At 45.8% G+C, this 14,001-nt stretch overlaps 2 pseudogenes; one reads left to right on the forward strand and one right to left on the reverse strand.

Annotated features, from left to right (window-relative positions):
- Window positions 1–6,727: 6,727 nt before the first annotated feature.
- On the forward strand, window positions 6,728–11,553 carry LOC136505224 (translation initiation factor IF3-1, mitochondrial-like; annotated as a pseudogene).
- A 527-nt stretch (window positions 11,554–12,080) lies between these two features.
- Window positions 12,081–13,687, reverse strand: LOC136504024 (phospholipase D alpha 1-like; annotated as a pseudogene).
- Window positions 13,688–14,001: the final 314 nt, after the last annotated feature.

Raw genomic sequence — 14,001 nt, forward strand, 5'->3', positions numbered from 1 at the left:
TCAGCCTCAAAGATGTTAAGGTGGTGCTTAAAGCGCCATATGAGGTTTTAACAGATTAAACCCAAAATAAGATATTTAAAGATACACTATCTTTAGAAAAGATGGGAAGATATGGGGGAGCATGGTATGTAGAGGTATGTAGAGACCTAAGACTTGAAGAGAAGAGGGATTGCGTGCCCACTCCAGTGACTCAGGAGCAACAAGTTTCTCAATACCTATTGATGTTGTATGACTAATACAACACCTGTTGTTAACTCTTCGAAGAAGATGAATAATGTAAACAAGGATCTTGTAATACAGGACCCTTTAGAATAAATTGTCTCTTGGCAATGAAGAGCAACAACAGCCCCATATGAAAGTGCCAGTAGCTGAGGCCCCAGAAGGTCTTAAAGAATTAGTAAACCAGTTTTTCTGATGACTATGAAGTCTATGTTAGTAAAGAAATTCAAATGGAGGGTGGTCCCACATCATTGGAAGAAGCCATGAGAAGCATTTACTCGTTTAAATGGCAAGAAGCTATGGAAGTTGAAATGAATTCGATGAATACCAACGATGTTTGGGACTTAGAAGAAATTCCTAATGGAGCCAAAACAGTAGGTTGTAAAAGGTTCTACAACACAAAGCGTGACTACAAAGGGAATGTAGAAAGATATAAAGCACAACTTGTAGAAAAAGGCTTTACGCAAAGAGAATGGATAGATTACAATGAGAGTTTTCTCTCTAGTCTCATGCAAGGATTTTTTTTAAATTATAATGGTGTTCATGGCACATTACGATTTAGAGTTACATCAGATGGATGTAACGATGATATTCCTCAACGGGGATTTGAATGAAAACGTTTACATGGCACAACCCAAAAGGTTTTGTCGTGGAAGAAAAGAACATATGGGATGCCGCCTGTAGAAATCTATTTATGGGTTAAAAGTAAGTCTCTAGACAGTAGTATTTGAAGTTGATGAAAACAATAAGAAAGTTTGGGTTTTAAAAAAATGAGAAGGACAATAGCATTTATACGAAGTTCAAGAATGGAAAATTCATTTTTCACATCCTATGTCTAGATGACGTCCTACTCACTAGTAGTGATGTTAATTTGCCATTAGAGAAGAAGAAGTTCTTGTCCTCAAGTTTCAATATGAATGATCTTGGTGAAACGTCATTGTTTCTAAGAATTGAAATTCACCAAGATAGATGAAAAGGGGTATTAGGCCTATAGCGAAGGCATACCTAGAAAAGATTCTAAAGAAATAAAGTATGCAAGCAAGTAAACCTACGTCTGCTCCTATAGTCAAGGGTAATAGTTTTGAGAACTTTTAGTGTTCTAGGAACAGATATGAGATCAATCAAATGAACATGGTTCTAGATGCTTCAGCTGTTGGAAGATTAATGAGTGTACAAGTAAGAACTTACCCTGACGTAGTTCAAGTATCCGGGATGTTTTGGCAGAAGTCCAGTCCAGATATAGATCACTGGAATGGAGTTAAGAATGTCTTGTAATTTTGCAAAGTATCATAGGCCTCGTGTTGAGTAAGAAAGAATAAGTACTCTCAAATAGTTGTGGGTACAAATATTAAATTTTGACGAGCTGTGTAGTGAAATCCACAGTAGTTGCTAACACTCGCAGTTGGAGTATTATTGTGGAAAAGCTCCAAAAAACAGGTGTGGTGTCATCCATGATGCATACCATAGTATAACTTGTTATGAGGCTTAAGGAACAGGTAAAAGTGGTTAAGGGAATATGTATCCATATTTAACAATGGTAGTCAACAGCAATAACCATTTAAAGTAGTTAACTCCTAAGACAACATGTCAATTGTGCCGCCAAACACATTGACATTAAGTTATATGTTGTAAAGGAGAAAATCTAGAATCATTTTGAAAGCATTGAGCATACAAGTACCAAGCAAGTATTTGTGGATCCGCTTACCAAAGGCTAACCACCCAGTGCGTTCAGAGAACACACAGTCGACATGGGTTTACGGGAAAGCCTATGATTTCTGGATACTGAGGGCCTAGTTGAGAATCTGTTTCAAAACAGAGAGGTGCATTGTAGTTGTTAAATCTAATGGAAACTGACCGTGACGATAAGACACGCTCTATACATTGATCTGTGATGGAATGAGAAAAATATAAAGTAAGTTAAGTTTAAGTCATAAGGTGAGATCAAGCGGAAGAATGTTAGATTGATCTCCACCGGTTGGCCCAATGGCTAATTAGGCCCTTGATCCGCGCCCTGATCGGGGGCGCCCAGCTGTTATCCTGGTTGATGGGTCCCCGTCGTGCAGCGCTATAAAAGGGACGGTGGGGGCCGAGGCACAAGGGACGAGGTTCGCTGTAGCCGCCAGCGCCCCACCGATGTCCTAACCCTAGACCGATCGTGAGGGCACACTGTGAGCGACGAGAAGCGCCATCGCCTTCACCGCCATCAACAGACCGGGCCCGCACTGCTGCTACTTCATCGCCGGCGCCATGGCCGCGACTGGAGACTCGAGATGAGGTACATCATCATCAAGTTCTATATCTATGCCTAGAATTTACCCACTACATCAACACCTAGTGATCCTAGAATGCTATCACCAACATCACCTAGGAGATTATTAAAAGCTGCCTACCAGCAAGCTACAAGAAGAGTTCCATATCAAAATTGATGATCGGCCAAAACACATGGTTTCACATGACCAACTGACTGCATCCAAGCACAGAAATCAAAATCCCAGTCACGTTCCCATTGGAAACTTCGGGCGCTATCTTACCGTCGTCGTTTTGCCTTCATAGCGGATACTTAGTCACTATCCTAGCTGTCGTTGGATTCCCTCGGATGCTTTGTCGCCTTTGTCTCTTTAGTCCCCTCTCTTGTAGATGTTTTGCTGTCGAGAGCGTGATGGCCCCCTGCTTGGCCGATACTTTGCCGCCATGTCGCTTGGTCTTTGCTGGCGGATGTGCTTTGCTGCAGTTATTGCTGGATGCTGGTTCAGTTGGGTTGGATTCTAGTGTTGAGGGTAGTAGTTGTTTATTTCTTTCTTTTTCATTTGTTCCTTTGCTTTGTTTTAGGTCACTTACCACTTGTTGGTGGTTTGTAATTTGTTCTATGAGGGATCTCTTGTAGCTGTGTCGTGTAACTCTCTTCTGCTTAATACGGACTATGCCACATTCACGAAAAAAGAAACTCCAGGTGCATTTGGTTAGTTTGTTGAGCACTGTTTCGCCTTGCCAAGCAAGGGTGCCGAGTGCGTTGGGGTGTTTGGTTCTTTGCCCTGATCGTCTTGGAGTCCATGCAAGCGAGATTTGGCTTGCTTGTGTGAGAGAGAGTAATCAGCTCGCTAGCCTAGGCAAGGTCCTCGTTATCCGTGTAACTAGGTAAGGCGAGACGTGGCAAAGAACCAAACGTGCCCTTCGTCGAGCATAATCAGGAAAGAGATTGCATCACCATATCACAAAGAAGGAGAGGAGAGATGCGATCTTGGCACTTTGGGAGTGTGCCGCTCAAGAGGATGAGGTCGATGCAGCTCAGCAGTTGTAGTGACCGAGAGACCCGTGTCCTGTCCTCGAAGCAGATCTACTTGTAGCCCTCACCACCGCCGCGGATATGCTCACAAAGCTCGTCATCACCGCCACTGCTACAGAGTACAAACGCACTCCCATGCCTTCGCCATGGATCTGCTCATAGTGCTTGATCGCCGCAGCCACTATAGGCGATGTGCTCACAGAACCGGCGATGCTCTCACAGGTCAAATCGGCCATCGACCGGCTTTCTTATTTTAACTAGGCTGATCACTCTTCCCAACAAACTTTTGGAGCTGACCATGTAAAAAAAATAGGGGCTGAATTTTCCAGAGTTTCTGAGCACCAAAACTTACTTTCCAAACAAGGCCTTAATTGGAATTGGAAGAAAAACTATTCACACCTTCCACAATTGCAAACAGGCTATAAAGAGTACAGACTTGTTAACAGGTTCCGCAGCTCTCGGTTATTACTGTCTTTCAGTGTCCTGGTTAATTATTTTTTCTTGAATACGCAAAAGGTTTGTGCATCTTTGTATTAAGATCGAGAAGTAAAAGCTACAACGATGCGCCACGAATGGCACACTAGGGGGGAAGTGCTATGCAATCGGCTCTGTCCTCCTTAGCAGAAAGAGATCATGGGCTATTACTCGCTAATCATGCTACCTAGCCATCACCGGCGATCAGGCGCGCTACCTTGTGTGGCGCCTCGGTCGCTCTCCCTGTGGGTCCGGGAAGAGCTGCCACATTGCCTCAGCATGCGAGAGGTTGAGCTAGTCCACGTTTGTGGCTTCCGTGGAAGGCCTCGTCTTCCCGTCAAGATGAATCACATCCGCTTCATCATCAGCACCTCTCCCCGCTTAGAATATGGGACGCGTGAGAGCGGCTGCGTGGCGATCTTCCTGCTGCGAGTCGGCAACTTTGGTTGTGCTTCCACAGTCAGCTGAGGCAGCAACGGCGATGGCGCCTTACGGATCTTGTCGCTGAAGCACCTGATTAATTATTCACAAAGCCATGCATTCATGCAAGGTTTCTGAACGTCGAGGACACTACAATTTCGATGGCATGGTTCATTTATTTAGTCCCCTCCCCTACAGACATGATCGAGGTAATTAACTTGTAAGCACAGACACAGGTAGTTGGTGTTTCAGCCTGTCTTGCTATTGTTGAGCTCTCTGGCCGTTTCATTGTACCCTACGGATATAGATGGACTGGAGCATTGCATGCATATGATTGTGCACACAATCGTCCAGCATAATCCATCTTCTGTTTTTTTGGGAACAGCATTATTTCATCTTCAAGAACTCGTCTGAATGGAATCTCAGCCCCAGGTTGGGCAGAATTTCAGTTCCGACACCATTATGTGTGGAATTGACATTATCTAAAAAAATGTGTGGAATTGATAGGAAGGACAAGGCATGGCTTGAATGTACCTATATAGTCCTATGCCAAGACCACATGGGCCTCTTCTATATAATATGAGCTCATGCTCACTCTGATGCTAGGAATAAAACCCAAGCTAGCACATATGCAGCATAGTTCATCACCCATTTCCACAGTGATTGGTGCCAACTGCACTGCATTTGTAGGTAGGGATGAGACGTTTGTGTAGGACTTGAAGGTATCAGGAATGGTTATCAAGGATATTCTAGGGAAGTAGGCTATTTTCCTATATATACCAGTCTACGTATCAAGAAACCCATGACTTGGGTGCACCACGGATCATCCTCTTTTAGGGCCAACTCGTTCATTCGAATCTTGTTGTGACGATGACACTGCTTTTCTTGTTGCAGGATGCCCCATTTTAGTTTCCCTTTATCCTCATGTTGGGCCGGCAGGTCGTTTTTTCATGTATATCATAGCTAATGGTATAAAAAACATTGGAACAACAACTTTTTTGCATCACAGCAAGACTGCAGGAGTTACATTAGCTGAGTTGAGCTCAGTATAAGCTTTCTTTTTTTAGACAATGATGAAAAAGAAAAACAACCGGCCATCTTCCCAGCCCCAGGAGGAGGAATCTGGCCATGCTTATTACAAGTTTCTCCATACTCAAACTTTTTCCACGGCAAGTCAAGTGATACCAATAACCAAATGACACACAAAATTATCCTTTTAATCTTAAACGTAAAAGACCATCCATAGGACCCAAAAAGAAGGACATGGACTTAGCTAAGACAAGCTTGATAAGTGGTCCACAGGTTCAAAAAAAACAGGCACGGTGAAGAAGGGTGCTCCACTTACCATCGCCATATTCGTTTGAGCTTGTTTGGCTGATAAGACATGACTAAAAATATTGTTGGCTGATTTGGTGTGAGAGAAAAGTACTGTTCGTTGGCTGAAAAAATACGGCTTATAAGTCAAACAAGCCCAAACGAACAGGACGCATATTCAGTTAAGAAATCTAGACGTCGAGCGCACCACGTGGAGCACATCTGAGACAGAGTTAGCTATCCCCCGTGGGGTGGCAGCTATCCCCCTTGTAATAAAATTCACATTAATATATATATGTAACTAAGTTATACATAATCCAATAAGTATAAAATTTTTATTATAGTTTATGCATACAATAATTAGCGCATCATAAAAATTTCACCACAAGTAGACCATAGAAACTGCAGCTATGAATTAATTACAGAAAAACATAGGTCTAAAGCTACAACAAAAAATTGTACTAAAGCATACTATATTATATGTTCACTGTGTAGATCTACTCATGTGGAGTCCAAAAAATCGGATTTTTCATTTTATGATTTTTATGTGATTTACTATGATTTTTTGAAGATTCAGTTGAAATAAATAAATAAATAAGACAAAACCGTCTTTGAAAACCATTTATAACCGGTCAGGGAGGTAAAACAAACGGTTTTAAAAGTTCAACAAGGTGGTTTACCTAGTTTAGAGTTCAGGAGAAAAAACAGACCTTCGTAAAAGTTGAGGGAGGTAATGTGGATTTTTTCGGACCTGGAAATGAATACTCTACCAAAGTTATCACAGTCTAATTGTGTCTCACATTTTTGGCCCACGTGTACATGCTTCAAACCAAGTTGCACATCTGGTATTTATTTATGGCACATATGCGTCATCCTAGCCTTTCTGGGTCAGGCCAATCCCACGTTTCTCTCCGCTCGGCCCGTAGTATATGGGCCAAAGCCCAATATTTGCAGAGATCGTCAGGCGGACACGTTCGGCCCAGCCCAGCCCCACGAGGAGAGAGAGCAGAGCAAGCGCCGAGCCAGGCACAGCCAGCCGCTGCCGCCTCCGCCTCCAGCTCCGGCTCCGGCTGCCCAGCCTCCCGCACCCCTCCCGGTCCCGGCGACACAAGGCAAGGGAAAAGGATGGCTCTCCGGCGCAGCGCCGGATCCCTCGCGCTCCGAGCCGCCGCCGCCTACCTCCGCCGCCACCGTCCCCATCCTCCTCCCCCACTGGCCCTTGCCGCCCCCATTCCCATACGCCGCCCGCTCGACCCGCAGTGCCGGCACTTCGCCGCTCCGCCGGGTACTCAGGTAGGCACCCCTCTTCGCTGCTGCTGCTGCTGCCTCCATTCATTTCCCCGTCGCTCGTAACCTCGCTGCGAGCGAGCGCAGAGATCGTGGGCGGCCTTGTGCTGATCTGTTCCGTCCCGTCTCGGTTTTGAAGGTCAATAGGAAGCGAGGCAAGGAGGAGGACGAAGGCCATCGCATGAACAACGCCATCACCGCTCCCTTCGTCAGGCTCGTCACGGATGAAGGCCACAACGTTGTCCCCCGGCATGAAGCCCTGCAGCTTGCGAGCAGGATGGACATGGACTTGATTGAGGTACACTGTCTACCGTATATATTTCTCCTGGATTCATGCATGGTGTGATCGTTTTGCTTGCTCATCACCTATTCCTTCTTTTACCCAACCCCAAGCCCCGTATTGTTATGACACTGTTGGAGTAATTTAATCCCTGCAGTTGCAGCCAATTGATAATGCTTATAGTAGTACCAAATATTAGACATTGTGACATTACAGACATCGTGTCACTTATGAGTGCCCCCTTCACATGCAGCCTGTTCGTTTCGGCTGAATTGGCTTATAAGCCATGGCTGAAAGTACTGCTGGCTAGTAAGCATGTGATGCTGAGTATCATAAAAGAAATAAAAAAGTTTGCTTGTAACAAAGCTAAATAAAACAAATGCCTTTTGATTTGTTAGCCTTCATGGAGGTTTTCTTTTCTTCCTGTGCTTTTGGATGCGACATGAGATGTTGATGTATATCGGACGAAATGCATTCTAGGAACACCTCTTTGGCTCTTTCCTTGTATTTTCCTTGAATGTTCTGTTGTTGTCAACCTTGACGCGAAACAAGCTTGCTAATTTCTTCTTATTATACTTAAATTATCTTCATGCTCATGGTTATCTTCTTGTGCAGGTCGACAGAAAATCAGACCCTCCTGTATGCAAAATCATGGATTTTCACAAAGAGAAGTATAAGAAAGAAACCAAGGAGAAAGAACGCTTGAAAACCAAGGTATTTTATACTTGCACACAACTTTATCTTTCTGTTTTCAGCCATAGGTATTAGAATCGTACATCAGTACAACATCACTTTCAATTGTATAGGCATAGAAGTTGTGCAACGAATACAATTGTATTCTCATCAAACCTGCACTCCATTTTATTTGTCTAGCTGTGACCAAACAGTTCATTGCATTTGTTTAAATCCTACAGGTAGCTTGACTCTTGTAGGTTTCACCCATGTACCAATAGGATCTTTATACAAGCAATAGATAGGTTCACATGAAAGGCATCTGTTTAGATGGATCACCGTTCACATACTTGTTCATGTCAATAGGATATGTACAAGTTGTTCTGTATGGGGTGTAATCACTAGTGAGGTACCTTTCTGGTTGTTGAGCTAAACCAACCAGATATTTTGGGCTCTCTATTTTAGTCAGCCATCTCTAATTTCTGCAGTATTTGGGCCTCCTAATTAGCAATCATTCAAGCTTGGATATGCAAAAGAGTGTTAACTATATTATCTCCTACCATAGGTGTCTGTAATTTTGCATGGCTCATATCATATTGTAGACCTATTCTGCTTGTTTTTAAACTTTGGATCTGTGCCTGATTTTTGCAGTCTGCTATCGTCTTGCGTGGAGGGGAGAACAAAGAAGTGCGATTTAAGGGGAAAACTGTGAGTAATTTTCTTTTTCTATTATTTAGGTGATTGCAACCTATCTCGTTGGCAATAACAGTTTGTCAGGTTTTTATATAGAGTCACATGCAGACTTTATTAGCACCTCGTAACTGGAGTATTGGCTTGTCCAAACTGCTGCAAGCTTATGTTCTGTTTTTCAGATCTATATACCTAATGCCTAGTTGAACTTGTCCCACTTTTCTGAGGCAAATTTTCAAACAGTAACTTTTGAAAACTCCCACCAGTTAAATGCATTGTGATCATTATGAAGACCTTGCATGAATCTTTATTGACAAACATTAGCTTTTCTCTGCAGGAACTAAAAGATTTGATGGTGAAAGCAGATGGGATTACCAGATTAATGGAGTGAGGTTACAGGGTGAAGGTGAGCTTGTCTTCCTTTCAATTCTGCAAATACCCCCATTGACAACCCAATGAATTTCTTTTTTTTTTTAGTATCAGATCAATACACCTTATATCAAAGGAAAACCTTTGGGTTCTTTTGAATTTCTAATCAATTGTATCATCTTTATGACCTCTTGTTTCCTTTCCCCTTGGATTCAAATAATTAACTTCTGACACACCAGAGCAATAGGCCTTATATCCTGGGAAACTAAAGGGAAATCTTTGTGCTCTGCTTTAGTTGTTTGTGTTATCACCTATTCTTTTTTTGCTCACTGTGATTCATATAATTGGCTTTTGATTCCAGAACAATAGACGACGACGACGACGACGACGACGACAACAACAACAACAACATAGCCTTTCAGTCCCAAGCAAGTTGGGGTAGGCTAGAGTGACCTTTTTCGAAAACCTCAGAACAATAGACCTCACATCCAACAACACCAAAGGAAAAACTTTTGCTTTTGGTTGTTAACAGTTGTTTCATGATGTTTGCTGGACAACCCCAAATAAATTTATGCACGAAAAAACAAGGAAACTAAATAGTATAAATTGATAATAAAGAGGGGAATTATGTGGATCTGTCATCAAGTATAGCATAATCTGTTATGTCTTGCTTGGTTCAGCCTCAGGTTTTATGTCCGTTCTTTTGTATAGCTTTAGTTGTTTCCTTTTTTTATCCATTTTGTGTGGGTGAGGGTGGGATCTGGCATTCCTGATGTAATGCAGAATCCATTCATTATCATCAGAGTAGGATTAGGGCTACACGGACTCTTTCTTACTCAGTGGCGTGCAATTGGTGACCTTATATACCTGTTGTGGGCGACATTTTTCTGATGGTCTCTGAATGGCCATGTCTATATCCATTTCCTAGTTGGACTGGGTGTTTTGGATTTAGCCAACTAAATTCTCAGCTGTCTTGTTCAACATATCTGCAATTTTTATTTGTAATCATATGCATATTTTTATCCTAATTTTTCAAATCGAACTCACAAAATCAGAATGTCCTTGTTTGACAGTGCATGGCCATGCCCTCAGGTAATGAAGGAGAAGATTTAGGAACACCACTATCTCGGTTGTTAGGACTTGTGAGTACTCTGCCCCTTATTGTCTCCCTGTTTCTCATTAACCAAATGCCATCAATTCCATTTTGAGATTAGTTAAGATCATGGTAACATGTTCAAGGCTGCTGTCAGTAAAAGCTCACTTCTTTCAGTAATTCCCATCAATTGAACAGATACAAGATGTGTGCATTGTCGAAAGTGGGCCGCACTTGGACTCGAAGCATGCATATGTTATTGTCAGGCATGTAAAGTTTGCAACAAAGAAAGGTGGGAAGAAAGCTAGCCAGGCCATAGAAGAATCAGGAAAAGGTACCCGCAGTGCTCTCTCTGAGTCACCTGTTGATGGTAGCAATAGCGAAGACAAGATAGTTGGAGATGTTTTAGGAAAACCTTATGATCATACCATCTCAGATCATGTTGAGAAAACAGTCACCCCCCTCTCCGGAGACTCTGCTGCCCAAAAAGAGGAGCAGGATAGAGAATTTAAAAGGGAGTTCAATTGGTCAAAATCCAACCCAGGGGCTGGGGGAAACAGAATTAATCCTGGCCAGTGGGGACCACAGGCATCTGAACGTGAACTTGGCTACAAGGATGGGCAACCTGGCATGGAAAAGCGAGAGAGTAACTTGCAGGACCAGGGTCCTGTTGAAACCAACAGATACGCTGCTCGGAGGCAGCCAATAAGAGGAGACAACAACCGAGGTTTCAACCAAGGAAGACCCGCCCAAGATGATAGAAGGAATGAAAACAGAGGCCGTTATGACAACCAGAGACCTCTGGAACAGCAGCATAACCGACCATTACCAAGGTTCAACCAAGGTGGATTACCACAAGATCCAAGGAACGAAAGGAGAGGTCCTTTTCCACTGAATAACATCCAAAGGCAACCAGCAGGTGGTGGTGATCCTAATCGAGCAAGCAAGAGTTTTGGGATCTTTAGTAGTACTCAGAAATCTGGATCATCTGAGCAGAGGAACTCGGATGGTAGCAGTAAGCCTGGTAATACTGTTTCGCCTAAAAGCTTTGGGATTTTTAGTTCTAGGAAATGAGATAGCCAAGGGTTCTACAGAAGAGGACTCTGGATATTTAATTTGGCACAATGGATCAAATCCTGGTTGAAAGGTTCAACAAACCTGCAGACATGAATGGGGCTTTTTGTTGTTTTATTTAGTATAAGGATTCATGGACGATTGGAGGTCCATTCAGCCTCAGCAGATGTGTTGTTTTGGTGATGAGAAAGGGCTCGGTGATAGCAAAATTTTGAGAAATACTTTTGTTGAGGTGCTCTTAACCTGTTGACAAGAGAAATTGCTGCCATTGTCTTGCTGGAAGAATTATTATTTGTATTCGAAATACAGTACAAGCCATAGTTTTTCCCCCATTCTATTGTGTAGTAGACAATTGTCTTGATAATCATCTGTACAAACAAGCAGAACCTAATAATATATTTTTATATAATTATTGTTTGGGGCCTTTACTTAGGTTTCAAGAAGAGCCTGATAGGCAACCAATAGTATATATTTTTTTAATTTTATTTAAACTACATTTTCCACACTTTTTACGCTGAATTATTCTAAAAATATTAATTTAGAAAAGAGTAAAATACACCGGAGTTCCATTAACTTTCGGTGAAGTGTCATCTAGATCCATCAACTTTGAAACTGCATTTTTTGGTCCATTAACTTTCGTTTTGTGTTAGGTCCATCAGCTTTGACTCTTGCATTTTTTGCCCATGAACTTTTAAAATGGTTCACTGCAGGTCCACGCATGCATGCACGCACGTCGGCTTTTTGCGTCGGTGGAGCCATGCCTGCACTCCGCCTTCGCTCGTCTGCCGGGCATACATGTGTGTTTCCCTGCTCGAATCATGATAGGGGCGCATCGCCACGCGGCTGCCCGACGCGGCCGTCGACGACCTTCTCATCCCGAGCTACTCGTACCTCGTGGGGACGCTCTACGACATGGCGCGTGGCAGGTCCAGCAGCAGACGGTGGTGGCACAGACTCGCCGGCCACGCATTGAGCAGAGCCCCTGAGTTCTGGTCCTTGCCGCTAACGAGCCCGGCCCTGGTGGCGTCGTCTGGGGTGTCGGGGGACCCGAACGCGGCGCCGCCGTCGATGGAGCGGAATAGCTGCACGTTCCACGTCTCGGGGTCGTCCGGGAACGTGACGGGCGACGGCGGGATGAGCTCGTCGGCGAGGTCCCGGAGCTGGATGAGCAGGTCCTTGCCGCCCTGCTTGCGCCATCGCTACTCGAAGTTGTAGAGCACGTCCCATGCCACAGGGCCCTCGAGGCGGCAGTGGATGTCGTGCCACGGCTCCCTCGGCCCGCCCTTGGCGATGGCGGCCGTTGCGAAGTTTGGCTGGTGGAAGTCGTCGTGGTGCACGCCGTCCAGCGTCCGGAATAGCGAGTGGGACGGCGTGTCGTAGCGGCCGTCGCAGAGGTCCAGCCCGCCCACGAAGCTGAGGATCCTCTGCTGCCGCTGCGACGACCGCGACACCGGCATGTCATGGTCGACGACGACGATCTTCTGGTGGTGCGTGAACATGGTGGATATCTGCAGGTCCTGCACGATGCTCCCTGAGTCGTCGGGGTTCCGCGGGCACAGCACGCATTGCACGTCGGTGCCCTGGAAGTAGTTCATCGTCTCCTCGTCGTGGGTGGCCATGAGCCCGTCCTTCTTGAGCACCCCTACGGAGGTGCGATCGTCCCAGACGAGCATGAGCACGCGGACACCCTCGCCAGCCTTCTTCTTGAGCAGCTCGCCGAGCGTGACGCCGCCGACGGGCCTGGGCGGGCGGGCGCCGTCCCTGAGCAGCGTGATCTCCGTGTACACCGACCACCCGGTGATGTAGATGAGGTGCTTGGCGCCGCTGATGGCATCGAAGATGTCCTCCCAACACTGGTGCGCCTCGTAGCACCTGCCGCCGTCGAGCGGGATCCGCGGGACGAAGCCGTCGGGGACGTGCGCGTCCTGGTACTGCGTGACCCTGCACCCCTGCCGCTGCGAGAAGAAGGTGTAGGGCACGCCGGGGTACTTGCCGCTGCGCACGCCCCTGCCCCAGCTCCGGTCCTTGGAGATGTCAAAGTACTGGAGCTTGACGTGGACCTTCCCGCCGCTCTCGAGCGGCTTGCGGTCCTTGCCGTCGCCGCCGCCGCAGAGCAGAGGCGCAGCCAGCGGTCCACCTCGTGGCCGTCGAAGATGTCGCGGACGGGGAGGTAGGCGACGCCGACGGTGGAGGCGCCGATGGGGTTCTTGGCCCGGATGGTGAAGACGACGTCGGAGGCGAGGTGCGCGCAGTAGACGTGGAAGGACTCGTACCACCGCAGGCTGGCCGTCTCGTCGGGGAGCGTGCGGGTGCGGCCAACGCGGGCCTTGCCGAGCTCGATGGTGGCGTAGATCTTGCTGGTGCCCTTGCCCACGCCCACCGTGTCCTCGACCGTCTCAACCAGCTTGCGGAGGAACCCGGGAGCCTAGCTGCTGGGCCTGCAGGAGTTGGACAGCTCCTCTGCCCCAAAGATGGTGACGTGAAGCGAGCCATGGAGCAGTATCCTCGCCATCCCTCGCGTCGATTTCAGATCACCTGCACATACATACGCAACCAGAGCCAATGTATGATGGCAAACGTACGTACAGATTCCAGCAGGAAAACACACATGCATACCCGGCAGACAAGCGACGGCGGCGAGTGCAGGCATGGCTCCACCGACGCAAAAAACCGACGTGCGTGCATGCATGCGTGGACCTGCAGTGAACCATTTAAAAAGTTCATGGATCAAAAATACAAGAGTCAAAGCTGATGGACCTAGATGACACAAAACGAAAGTTAATGGACCAAAAAATGCAGTTTCAAAGTTGATGGAACTAGATGACA

This window comes from Miscanthus floridulus, chromosome 14 (assembly GCF_019320115.1).
Source record: "Miscanthus floridulus cultivar M001 chromosome 14, ASM1932011v1, whole genome shotgun sequence".
In the NCBI taxonomy this organism is placed as follows: domain Eukaryota; kingdom Viridiplantae; phylum Streptophyta; class Magnoliopsida; order Poales; family Poaceae; genus Miscanthus; species Miscanthus floridulus.